Below are 13,985 nucleotides of genomic sequence, written 5' to 3'. Positions count from 1 at the left end.
GTGACCCACTTTTTTTTAATTTAATTAATTTTCTAATATAAATGTTATGGTTAATTTGCTTAACGACGTGTTCGGGGTATCATCCAAACCATTTGTGGAATAGTTTAATGATTTGGGTTATCGTTCGTTTATGGTAATTTTTTATTAAGCTTGTTAAGCCAAAATTAATTAAAAAACTTCAAAAACGCCTTTAGGATTTTGACACAATTGCTATACCATTTTGAAGGAGAATGCCAAATGAATTTTTGGAAGATTTTCAAAGTTATTCCAGGAATAATTGTAGAGGAACTCTGTGAAGAATTGCAAGGAATTTGACTTCAATTAAAAAAAAAACTGTAAGAAGAACTAGTTAAAGGTTGATTCCAAGGTAGTTTTGGAGAGAATGTTACTAGGAATATGATCATTAGGGTGGGCCAACTGTCACTGCTCTTTCGATCTGTATTGAGGTCCCCAAAAACTGTGCCAAATTTTATCGAATTTGTTTATGATGGGGAATTTTGGGAGAATTTTAAATTTTGTATGGTAAAATGTATGGGAAACGGAACGAAACTTTTCATTTATTTATTTATTTATTTGTCGTCAATCAGTGTAGACCATTTTAAAATTTTACTTAAATGCTAATTGCTACAATTTTAATTCAAGTACTTGCATAACTTATATATTTTATTATTGATGCTTAGCTAACCTCGTGAAGAAAGTTTTTTAAGCGTAATTATATTCATTGTTATGTCAATAGATTCACAGTATGTATTGTAGGAAGATACCATTCTATTCAATTGACTATATTTGGCACAGTCTGTTCTTTGATTGTTGATGCTAAACAAATTTCTATTCCGCAGTGAGCGAGTGGGAACATTTTGCTTGTCAATAATTCAAAAATAGCTCAATTTTCAGGGTGTCAGGTTAAAACGCAAAAAATATGCTATTCGAATATTTCTTTTAGTTTTGAATATTGAAAGCATCTCATGGTCAAGCTTGAAATTTTTTTCAAGGTCGGATTATAGGTCTGAGAATTCAAATTGTATAAGTCCTAAATAAAAGCCCCCATAATCTGAGCTGCGTATTAAAAGGCTGTGCTTTCATCGGCAACTCGAAATCAGTAGCATTTTGTAGTGCGTGTGTTTCATTTCAAGAAAACCCTGCTAGATTGCTTTTTCTCAGTGGTAAAAATATAATCTAATTGAAGCTGAAAGCCTAAAGAATCGTTCGAATGCATTCAGCGAAGTGTTTTCATTTTCATTTTAATAAAGGACGGGTAATGGCTGAATAGTCTATGCGGACCACTTGAACGCCATGGGAAAAGGAAGGGATTGAAGAGGCCGGTTATTGGGGGGTTTTGAGGAAATGACACATAGTGATGCTAAATGTAAATAAACCGAAAATCTATCTCCCACTCCCACTCCCTTTCACATATATACCAAATTGATATTTTAAAGCAATAATCAAAATAAACAGGCAATACATGAAAAGGCTAGTTGCTAGTTGCTTTAAAGGCTAGTTGCCTCCCTAAGCGGACCCTCCGCATCCTAACTCTTCTGTTAATCCACTTAATGCTACTAGGCTGTCTAAATTTTCTTATTTAAGTTCGTTTGCTGATTATGATATCTCTAGTCTAATTTAATACATAATTGAAATCTCTAATCTACCTACCATGCTTTATTAAGTACCTGCACTTGTGAATGTAATCTAAAATTTAACGTGTTTCAAGTTGTTTTTGACTTTGACCTATATTTAATATATTATTATATAGTTCGTTCCAGATGACACCTTCAAGTGACTAAAATGCTTCACTTTGAAGTTAGTATCCTAGCTGATTTTTAAATTACATAGGGTAGGGTATACGTCCCTAACCTCGGTCTAATATGCAGCCATCGATTACGTTTTTAATCATAACTCATCAATGAATTTACCTGCAAACGATATTATACTGCTAAATGGTATGCTTAGATATGCTTATCATGTCGTTTGCTATCAGAAACCACGAAAAGTTGAAAAACTTACTTTTTTTAAGACAAAAACTCACCAGGGAAATGTATGTAATATCGGTCTATTGTCCCCAAATTGGGTCTATTTATGGATGCAACTTCGTCCTATCTTGTTTGATCCTCAAAAAAACGCTCTTGGTAACGTTTTCTGATGTATTTTTTTTTATCACTATCACTGTTAACTTAATGCTCTTCATTCCTCAAAACATTTCTTAGAGAAAATTTTACGAAAACTACATTAAATCACTCAATTTAAAAATTAAAAATTAAAAATTTCGCTTATCGTCTTTTGACCGCAGAATATCTAAATCAGAACATTGTGATGTTCATTATACAGGTTTGGCAGAAAAAATCTCCCTTCCTGTTCGTTCCTTATCATCCAAATGCAAAACAACATTGTTGACGTTACTCTTATTGCTATATGCTGTCAAATGAATTTCATGGGCCATAGTTAGGAACATAGAAAAGAAATGTGTCCCTAAAGTTGGGTCCATGTTTTACTTGTGAAAACGTTGTTAAACAATTAAAATAAACATAAAATATTCAAACAGCAACTGTAAGTTTTACGTCTAGTGTGTATTATCAGGTAATTCCAATCAATAAATGCCATAATCAGGCCATTTGATGATCGTCAGTCAACCTTCCCATCTTAACCTTATAAGTCATGGCGGCTAAAAACTCCGAACATTGTGATATTCTCAACCAGTTTTATTACTTACGAGAGCTGAAAATGTATTGAAATGTTGTGATATAAATTGATTTGTGTGTGGTACACATTTATCAACCATCAGTGATCAATATTTTCCTTATTTTTTGTGTAATATTCCTTAATTAATTATTTATTTGCGTGATAGGCCGAATGAAAGGACTAGACCCACATTACATACCGTAACCCTATATGCTTCAACTACGCTCTCACGTTTCCACTATGTCGCACCACAAAAATACGTATGGTTATTTCACAATAGAAGCACGCCACAGTGGAAATCCCGAGCCATAGTTCAAACACTTATCCCAAATCAAAATGAAGCACATATAAATTAGTTGCAATACCATGTACAAAAATGGTGTTTAACATTGTTCCCTGAGTAATACCTCAATGAAAACAACAACGAAAGCTTGTCACGCAAGTAGAAGGAGCACTGTTGGGCACTTTCTGAAATATTTCAATAGTATAATTCCCTTGCAAACCCAAATAAATCTATCTGCGTAAAAATAAATAAAATAAGAGTGATTTACGGAAAAACCCGCCAGTATCGCACCCAACGACAGTGCCTATACGTAAGCGTACTACAACACGGCTTTCAAATAAAGGAGTAACAAGTGTGATACTATCACTTCTGGCTAGAACTTTGGTTCTCTTATGCAATGGTTCATCAGAGAGGAAGCTCAGTAATCCTCATCGCATGCTCATGACGCTATTCTGTCACGGCATGAGCCAACGATGCCGGACCTAAACCAACCGTCTCCAACGCTCCACTATGAAGTATAAGATTAGGCCCGCCCATCAATTTCCAGGTTAAAAAACTAGCCAAGGGGAGGGCGAATGCATTCAGCGAAGTGTTTTCGTAAGAAAATCCAGTGAAATTAGAGTTTCTATTTGGGTTGCCGAAAATAGTCTGTCATTTCCCCTATCTCTTGACATTCCCATGGAATTATTTCGGAATTCCCTCTAAATTCCACTCAGAATTCTCTAAGAGCTGTCCCGTAAATTCATTGAAATGCTCCTCAGAATTCTCTATAAACTCTTCTTTGATTTCTGTTACAGAAATAGCTTTGAAAGTCTCTTAAGTATTCCTTTGAAATTTAACACAAAACTATGTTGGACATTTCCTTGTAGCTATCCTTAAAATTCCTTTAGAATACTTCTTAGAATGCCATTGGAATAATCCTAAAAAAATTTCTTGAATTCTTTCTAAAATTACTTTGGGACTCTCCTTCTTCTCTAGGAATTTTACTCACTCCTAATAAATCCCTTAGACAGAACTCTCTTAGAATTATCTTGGAATTCTCCTTATAATTGTGTTGGAAATTTCCTTTGAATCCTTTTCAGGATTCCCTTGGGATTTTAGTCAGAATTACATTGGAATTCTGCTTACGCTACACTAGCTGAGAAACTTTTGCGAGGTACTTATTTTTTAAATCTGGGTTTTTGGAAGACATTGAACGTCCAATACCATTAATTTTTATTTTCGTTCCAGATTCTTGAAAATTTCTCCAAGTCTGATTTTATTAGATCCAGGGTTTCAACAATTTGTCTAAGTTTAAAATCGGTAGAAATAATTCATAATTCAGAACCCCGAACAACATTTCAAGTTTCTGAATTTACGTTGTTACTAAAGATAAATCCACTCCAGAATAATTATGTTCAAAGATTAAATATGAATTCCACTTTTTAACAATGGTTTGATGCCTCGATACGAGAATTTCAAAATTCTCTGAGGATTCCGGTTTTCCAGGATTTTCAAGGCAGCAGATACTCTGTTTTTTTTTTCTGAAAATCTCTTAAATGTTAAACAATCATTTAATCAAAGTGAATTCCGAGGAGAGCTACTAGCAGGGCTGGTAGCGATCAATGTTGTCAAAAATAGTGATTTTAGTGACCATGTTGAAGAAATAAGTGACCAAATAGTTACTTTTAGTTGTAAATAAGTGACTTAAAAGTGACCTAAGCGAAGAAAATTAGTCGTTCTTATGGCATACCAAATAAATGTTTGATGTTTTAGACTTATTCAATTAGATTCTCATAAACGCTTAAATATGTACGATAGGAACCTTTAAAGCGAAAGATTTAATAGAAAGATTATGACCAAACCTCCAAGCTTCTACTACCTGGAAAAACATAAAAAACCGGGATTTCGCAGGGAATTTTATTTCTCCTGAAAATATCTGGAAGTATCAGGGAATCTTATCATTTCAAGAAATTAAATAATTTTCTTACTAAGAATGTATTTTAATATAAAAACATTTAATATTCCTAGTTATTTGCAATCACACATTAAACTTTATAGATCCAGAATGAATTGATCTCCAGTAAGAAATACATAAATTTATAAATTCTGAACTGAAAAGTTATATAATACTTCAAGAAATTTTCAAGAATCTGGAGTCAAATTCCTTGCACAGTTTTAAGGCTCATGGAATTTTATTATAATTTCTAAGGACCTCATTCCACTGGAGTTCTGGGACAAAAATCTACGAGAAAAACATCAACTGCAATCTGCTTTCATGGTACTTCTGAGGAATTTTAGACTTCATGTGAAGCCTAAGCTTAAGATAGTAAACTCCATGCGAATTGTCATGAGAAATCTCCGTTGAATATGGAATGGACTAATCTGAGGTCTTCATAACTACTTGTAAGTTCCCAAAATATTCCTGAATTTTATTAAATGAGAAACTAACCCGATGCTCGAAATACTTCGCATCATTTCTTTTAACTTCTCTAAACTTTTTCGGACTTCCTAAAGTTTCCATTATTTTCCTAACGATCATGAATCTTCTCTTAAGGGGGTATTCCCAATCTTTTGCCTTTTTTCGGCCTGTTTTTCAATTAATTTTTTTTTTTCAAGGAAAATGAATAGTAATGCGCCTAACTCTTTGGGATTCTTGTTTATTGAACATTAAAGTTTACAAATAAATTTTTTTCGACATAAAAAAAGACATTGTTGACGTCACAAAATGGCGACAAACAGACCCCTGTTCGCCGCAAACGCCTGGACGGGCGAAGACTTTTCTCTGGAACGGCTTCATCTGAAACAGATTTCGTGATGAAATTAATAATCTGCATAAGATTCTCTGGAGCTTCTCCCGTTGGCAGCAAAAAATCTTGCAAATTAACAAAATGGCGGCCATATGAAAAAACAGGCGATTTTTGGCCCGCTTTTTTGCAACTTTAAGGTGCTTCAAACAATGTTAAATGTTAATATTTTTGGCTGAAAGTGGGAGAAGCTCCAAAGAATTTAATAAAGAACAAAATGCGCAAAGATTCAAGTCAATATCTCTTATAGTTTCTGAGAAAAATCTTCGCCCGATAAAAAAAATGTGGTTTCGAGAAAAACGCGTTTAAAGTTTTGACTTTAGTTAAAACCATTTGGGGGTTCTTACCATTAGTCAGCTATGCCTGGACACCGAATTCGCTGATCGGAAAACGGCTTGGGGGGATGAAAGTATATAGTCTAAAGTACAAAAAAACGTGAAAAAAAAATTTGATTTTTTGAAAAAAAAGATCGGGAATACCCCCTTAAGTGTTAACAATTCACTGAATTCCTCGAAATTTTTTTTTTAATTTATGTAATTTCCCTGCTCTGGAATATCTCTGCTCTGAGGATATCCGTTCTTTCTTGAAGTTTTTTTTTGAGCTTTATTAGCGAGATCAATATCTTTCTCGAAGTTCTCGAAATTTCTCTAACGTGTTTGCAGTTCTCATGGAGTTTGTTGTAGTACCATGAATTTAATTGAGCTGTTCTAAATATGTTTAAGCTTGCGTGAACTTTTGGACTATCTGAAAACGTCAAAAATTTTCCTAACATCTCTAAAATTCTCTGAAAATCTGGGAACTTCACGAAATTTTCCGCTTATTTAGTGAAACTAATTGAACTAAAGTCCCCTGAAATTCCCTTTGTTTTTGGAGCTTTACTAAACTTATTTGAGATGCTCCCGAAATGTCCATAAAAGTTCCTGAAGTTCTCGGGTCTTCCCTTAAGTTCCATAGACTTTTATGAAGTTCTCGAAATGATTCTGAAGATCTCTGTACTTCTGTGAAATTTTCGAAGTTATTCTGAAATTTTCGGAAATTCTTTAGGCTTCCGCTCCGCAGCGAAATAATGAATATAGTTCTCAAGATTTGTCTGAAGTTTAAATTATCGATATTAATTCATAACTTCTTCAATAGAATAGAGTTTCCTGATGTTTTTAAAACTGCCCAAAAATATTTCTCAATTTCCTTAAAATTCTCTCTAGACTGCCTTGCTTTAGTATTTTTTTTAAAGAACCCACCATTTTACTGGAATTGATTTATATGCCTTTAAGTTCTACAATTTTCCTTAAGTTTTATAAAGTTTATAAACGCTCACGGGACTTTGCCTTAAATCTCTAATTTTCCCTGTAAGTAGTTTTCTATGCTTCTATGCTCTATGCTTAAATTGATCAAATGTTCCGGTAAATTTTCTGATATATATATTTAAAATTCCCTGAAGCTTCAACAGTTTTCGGATCAATCATAGAATTCTCGGAATATCCCATAATTCCAAGGAACTCCTTGTAAGGCGCTACAAATTTCCTTAAAATGGGATTTTTCTGATGTTATCTAATCGTCCTCGAAGTAGTCGGAGCTTCACTGAATATAATGAAACAATCAAAAATATCTAAATTTCTTAGAAGTTATCTAAAATTTCTTGAAAATATCGGTGCTTGCTAAAAGTTCTCGTCTTTTTTTTTAATTAATGGTACTTCGTTGATGTTCTCTAATCAACTGAGCTAAATTTTCGAATGTTCTATGGATCTTGAAATTTCCATGATAAAACACCCTTGAAATACTCTCACATTTTCTGGATGTTCATATAATTTTTATTGCGTTCCAGAAATTTTCTCTGAGCAAACAGAAGTTTCGGGAAATTCCGGTTTTTGCAATTTCCTTGAATTTTTTTGAACTCCCCCTTAATTCTCAGATCTGTCTTCATGTTCTCGGAGCTTCCCTAAAACTCTCAACTGTAATGAAGATCTCAGTTCTGCTTTAAAATAAATGGAATTCTCGTAAACACCTTTAAACTTCCCTGGAATTCTCTGGATTTCTGCGAGGTTCCTGAAATATTTCTGAAGTATTCATAAATTTTCTGAAGGTCTCTATACTGAATCTTTCGGAACATCTTAAGGGTTCTCGATTTTATTTCAGCACTTCATGGACCTATCCTGAATTTGTCCAAACTCACGCTTATAGATTTTCAAACCAATTCAATAGTCTGGGCTAAAGTTTCGGGGACTTCCTCTTAAGACCTCTGGAAGTCCCAAAGATCGCTAGATCGAACTTTTCTGAGATCATAGTTTCCACATTTTTGATAGTACGAAACGTCAAGACATTAAAAATGTTGTGATCTTAGACTTACCAAAATGAAGTAAGTGTTCAACTTCAACATTTAATGGATTTGAGCTCAAGCTGTTTCTTTAAAACGGATTGTCATGTCTTAAAAACGTTTGCGTTAAAAACATATTTTTAACGCCTTTCATAAATAGCATTCTTATTATAAACCTGGACATTATCCGCCAAAGTTATGAAAACACCTGCAAAAAACTCAGGGAGCTTTATTTAGCCAAATGAGTGGACACCCTGTAGATAGAGAAGAACGATTAAACGTTAAAAAAAAGCTCTATACCATGTCCTCAACATAAGACCTATCCAGAAGAATGATCAATCTTTAAATAAATTCACGTTTAAAAAAGTTGGAAATAGTGACTTATTACAAGAAAAAGGGACTTTAGTGACTTGGACTTAAAAAAGAGACTTTTTAGTGACTGGCTCGAAAAAAGTGACCAAGTCACTAAAAGCCTTGTACTAGAGAATACCGCTAAGAAAGGAGTCATCTTCTGAGGACAGCTAAAACAATCTGTGCAGAACTTCAATCTAATGTTGAATACAGTTTTAAGGTAGTTCCTAGGAGAATTCTTAAGAATTCTGAGGGTATTTCAAAGAATTTATGGTAGGATTCTAAAGAACTTCTCAGGAAGGATATTCTGAGCAGCAGCCTCGGTTCCAAGGGATTTTCGAGAAAAATTCCAAAGGTAGAGTTTCAAGCGAATTCCAAGGAGAATCCCAAGGCGATCTTGAAAAGAATTTCAAAGGAATTGGCGAAAACAATATAAGAAAAAGTCTGGTGAGAATTATTGAGAGTACGAGTATGTATATGTAGACTGAATTCCAAGAGATTTCTTGGGGTTCAAACGTTCTTATAAACAATTAAATTGACTCCATTGGCGACCGTAAATCATAAAGTAGTTGATGATATTCATCACTACCCGGTGGTCGGAGTCGAGGCCGGCAGCTCAAGTGTTGTATTTCATACCGGACTGGAAATACTTCAGCATGTAAGGAAGCACAGCAAAAATGAGCTGTGTTTGTTCACATCGACTGATACTGAGTGGTTGCGGTACAAGCACATATCGTCGATAATAGACGATTGTTGTGTATTAGAGAACGTTTGCGCAAAAAGACTAGGGTGGGAAACGGATTCGAAACTCAAATGTCATCAGCCAAATACATCCGTGTACTGAATAGGAATTGTGGGTTCGAAGCCCTTAGAATTTTTCGCAAATTTTCTCACACACACACGTTTCTTAACGATGATATGTGCTTACCTCTCAGTATGTTTAAACTTTCTTATAAACAATTAAATTGGGTGCAAGTCGTTAAGCCGTAAATCATTTCCGGAGGGATTTTCCTAAAATGCTGTACTGAGAAAATGTCTAGGGAATATCGGAGTGATATTCCCTAGATATAAGATTGTTCTATGAGAATCCTGAAAGTAGTTATGAAGACATTTCGGGATGATTTTAATTAGAGGCGCTGCAAGTGGACACGTAGGACAAATACCTGGATGGGACATACAAAGGAATGTCCCACCCATGATTTTATAGAGAATCAAGCCAATAATTAACGAACCATTTGATTTTATTTACTAAGTTCTGCCTCTCTTGGAACAGTTGCAAAACTTAGGAGACTTTCAAAATCCTGTATCAGAAACAGCTATAGTGGTCTGTTGTTAGGTTTTTTGTTAAAACCAAATTATTTCTCCAAACAATTAAATCCTATGTAATGCAATGTCTGAACTCCATTCTTATAAGGAATTCAATGAAATGTTGAGAACACCCTCCGCCCTATTCCCTTACATAATTTGGTGAGACCCCTTTGCTTTACGAGAAAAAAAAAAAACCGTCAAAAAATTGGTGCGTGGCTTTCAATAAAATATACTTTCAAATTTTTTGCTGGCATTACCACAAACAAAAAATACTGTAGATAACCTGCTGCAGTATTAATTCTCAAACGAATAATCTATCGTCAATATACCTATATAAAAAAAGGGTGCAACACAAATATTGTGCCAATCTGTCAGGCATTTCACTGCTTCAAGCGCACACTATCGAGTTAACCTTTAGTCGCTAATCTCGAGTAGCTATATCTCACTCGCAACAACAACGTAATACATACTTACAGTGTATCTCAAAATTGCGCGTTCAAATGTCCTTAAATTTTAGAAAAAAAAAACTGCTTGAAAAGCAAAATTTAAAGAGATACGTTTCTGAATTTTTGGTTGCCGAATCATGATAAATTTATCAATTATTGTTACAGTGTTGGAGTTATTAGGTTACGTTCATTAAACGTAAGTAACGTTTTACTTTAAAAACCTAAATATTTTGAAATATTATGAACTAAACTTTATGAAATTTTGCCCATTTTTAGTCATAATAAAGATCATTCATATTCCACTAATTTTACTAAAATGTGTCCACTAGGTAAAAAGTTGAAAATCGTGCGTTTTACTAAAATAAATCTAACGTCATACAGGTTATTCCAATAAAGTCCAAAACAAAAACGAAATATATCTACCTATTCAGAATGTTTAAAAAAATGTTCCACTAGGGTGTACGCTCAATTTTGCGATACACTGTATATCCGATTTTATTCTGTGTTACTCGGTCGACCAACCGACCTAACCGCTAAAACGACCCCACCACCTTCACCATCGCTATCTACTTTGCCCGCGACGTGTTCAATAATCAAACACAAGAATTCTGAACTTGTCGTTACGTGTTAAAAATAGACCCTTTATTGGATGTTTATGTTTTCGTTCACTGTCACAAAGTATCGCCGTATGTTATGATTTCTTCGTCGTCGTCGTCGTCGGTTGGTTCTGACTGACTATCGTCAGAAGCGGCAGCGGCTTACCTCGCTGCTATCGGTTGAACTTGGGGGTGCTAGGTTCTTGGCGCGAGAATGAAATGGATGAAGTAGGCAAGTAAAGCGGGTTGCTGGCGTAACTCGGCGGATTTTGAATGTTGTTTTTCACGCAAATTGCTTACGGTCAATGCCAGCAAGCAGCGGCGTGTGTACCGTCAAGAGCAACAGTATTCAGTTTATAAATACCACCCACTTGCCAACAAACATGAGATTCTGTGGTGATCACTCAATATCGCACGTTGTTGGTATAGAGATGGTCTAGATGCTGGCAGACAAGTTGGGATCTCGGCTGACGATGGGGAATAGATGCTTTAATGCTGCGAAACATGGGATTCTATACGATGAATATTGATGGTTGAAGCGATAACTTATAAAAAAGGAACCCGTTTGATTACATCTGAAAATAACACCAAACGATGAGGAATGATTTTGCAGCGTGATTCGTTGATGTCTTAATCTAGACAGACGACTACAAAGAAGATTCTGTGTTCTGAAAGGTTGCTGTTCATTGCATCTAGGCTGTGAGAATCTCAGATCATCGCGCGGATGGATAGCAAATTTGATCATACCGCCTTTGTTCGTTGCTCTGGTGATTTCATCGGCTTACGATGACAAAACCATCCGGATAATTGTATGATTCGTATTCCCGATACCGGAAGATCATCCACAGCGTTAGTTAATAAATTACAATTCGAAGTATTTGCTGTTTAACACCGCAAGACTAAACAACCAAATTAATGTTTACCTTGATTTCTGACAGTTAATCCAAACAGTGGTCACAAATCTTCCCAAATGTGGTAAACGTGCAAATGATCGCTAAATTTAGATTACGATCGTCGTTGGTCAGCTAGTGTGTTGTGTTAGCACTGCGGGATATCCTAAAGAAACACTATGTTCTTCGATTCAAAAACACACACACACACACGTTCAAGGCCACATGTCCAAGCTGCAAAACTGTTCCCCCTGGTCTAATTAATGATCCACCAACTGTACCGGGCTTACCTCTAATCCTCGGAAAGGAAGACAGTCAGTCGACGGCCCCGCGTCCATCGCCTGCCCTTACAGCAGATCAAAATCGCACATTACGTTGGTGGTGATGGTGACTATTATTAGGATCATCCGCCACCGGATGCATTGACCCCGCGAGTTTTTTTCACTCGGTTGAGGGCACAGGCAGCGTATGCGGTTACGTAGGATTATGCATCGCCAAAAATGGCAAAAGCGACGCTGCGCTGGACAAGCCGTCTCGCACTGCCTATAGCATCGAATCAAGTAGCCAGTGCCTGAATAAAAAAAATAAGGTAACGCATACTATAAATAAATTACATATTCATCGGAGCAAGCTAGGCAGGCGGCAGTAAAGCAGCCTTGTCAAAGTCGCACGTAACTGGAGGAAGTAGCGATTTACCTGATCTCGTTTTTTTTAACGTGTGTGTGTGAGAATGTTTTGTTCAAGTTGACCCACAGACCCACGAGTGGCAAGTGAAACAACTGACTACAATAAACAATCAGCCAACAGCAGAGGAAGCTGCGAAAAAGACAAAAAGTGCGTCCCTGTAAGGTTGCGTTCACCCCTTGAATCTATACATACGCAAACCCTGTCCTGTCGGGTCCCGCGAGCGTTAGAGTTGATTTGTTGAATCGTTTAGTCTAAACGTTCAAACGTCCACAAATCATGAAGGCATTTTTGAACAACAAATTAGACCTACATCGCCCTTCTTCTTCATCCTGACTTTGACGCTCTTACACGAGCTTATGACTGCATAATGCAGCAATAACAAAAATGTATTCGATATTGACAGTTCAGATTGGGTCAAAAACCATTACGTCTTCGCCTGACCCAGATAATAATATGGTTCTTACAACAAATGTAATGGCAGTTCTTGCAATGGACTGCAGCGTGCAGCAAGTTTTTCCAGAATGAATATTTACGACGACCACATTACAGAATCTGTTAATGCGGTGAAACATTGCAAATTATGCATATATTTCTTTCTTTCTTTCATGTAATTATCGTAGTTATTTAAAAATAGATAATTCAGCCAAATATTTACCTAAAGAGAACTTAATCGTACTTTGACGCGAAGCGCTGTGGATTGTAGATGCTCGCTGAGCCTGGTATCCCTCTGAGCAGAAAATAATGGATCGTTCGTTACATACCAAGCGAAAACGTAGTCATGTTTTGTCGCAGAGCGTTATGGTTCTGAGATGCTGATGATCCTGAAGGGATCGTTTTTGCTTACTGAGCAGAAAATCATGGGTTTAATCCTAAGTTCGAAGTCATGACTCTTAAAATGCATAATAACTAAACAAAATCAATATTATCTTTCGATAGTCGGCTATTAAGATATTAAACGAGCAATACATAAACAATATATACTCTTGGTTGCATCGGCAACTTGAGGCGAATCCTAACCGAATACACTACCCGTACCCCCAACTTCGTAGCACTTTTGAGGGTATCGCTAAGTCGCTGGTTTCTCGTTAAGTAAGTAATACATCAACATTTACTTCCTCATCCCTAGTTATGGTAAAGATGGGCGTGGCCGGGAATAACGACAGTCATGCTTCTGGAATTATTGTTAAGATTCGTGAAAGTAGTCTGACTGAGATTCTCAAAAGAGTAGTGAGTGTCGCTAGTATCCAATCTACGAAGTATGTCATAACAACGCTAAAGGTATCGCTACCATTACAAATTATGTATAGTTTTTAATAGTTGAAGATGCTAATTCCAAATAATAGATTAAAGTGGTAATTTTTATACGATATATGAGGAGATGAAAGTATAGAGTTCATAGTTTCGTTAGAGTACGGCAGTGTGAAAATTGTATATAGAGAGTAGGACAACTTTTCAGGAAGGTACAAATCGGTTTGATCATCTCTCTTTACCAAACTCCCCCGTTGGAGAGGGATAGTGAGGGTGGTGTAGGGGTATGTTTTCACCAAATTTGACAAAAGCAGCTGCATAAAATATCAACAACAATAGTTTTCATTTGAATTCATTGGTAAACATAATTCATTTGTTATGTATTGAATGATTTTGTAAAATTCAG

General features: G+C 35.8%; 2 protein-coding genes across 9 annotated transcripts in view; both read right to left on the bottom strand.

The window, feature by feature from the left end:
• The window catches only part of dop (microtubule-associated serine/threonine (MAST) protein kinase dop), a 42,502-nt gene that overhangs the window by 10,863 nt on the left and 17,654 nt on the right, over positions 1 to 13,985 (bottom strand). The window contains exon 1 of one of the 7 annotated variants that reach the window (XM_065234812.1): positions 11,935 to 12,727. The exons of the other annotated variants lie outside the window; for them this stretch is intronic. The gene's annotated coding sequence lies outside the window, so the exon portion shown is untranslated. Of the gene's footprint in view, positions 1 to 11,934; positions 12,728 to 13,985 lie in introns of those variants that run through there. 7 annotated transcript variants of the gene reach the window in all.
• LOC135711855 (uncharacterized) overlaps positions 1 to 13,985 on the bottom strand; it is a 186,671-nt gene that overhangs the window by 155,243 nt on the left and 17,443 nt on the right. The window lies entirely within an intron of this gene.

The sequence above is a fragment of the Ochlerotatus camptorhynchus genome, unplaced genomic scaffold (genome assembly GCF_037179485.1).
Source record: "Ochlerotatus camptorhynchus isolate MF236.1 unplaced genomic scaffold, CSIRO-AGI_Acam_v1.1 ptg000443l, whole genome shotgun sequence".
Taxonomy (NCBI): domain Eukaryota; kingdom Metazoa; phylum Arthropoda; class Insecta; order Diptera; family Culicidae; genus Ochlerotatus; species Ochlerotatus camptorhynchus.
This window is presented reverse-complemented; position numbering and strand designations above follow the sequence as displayed.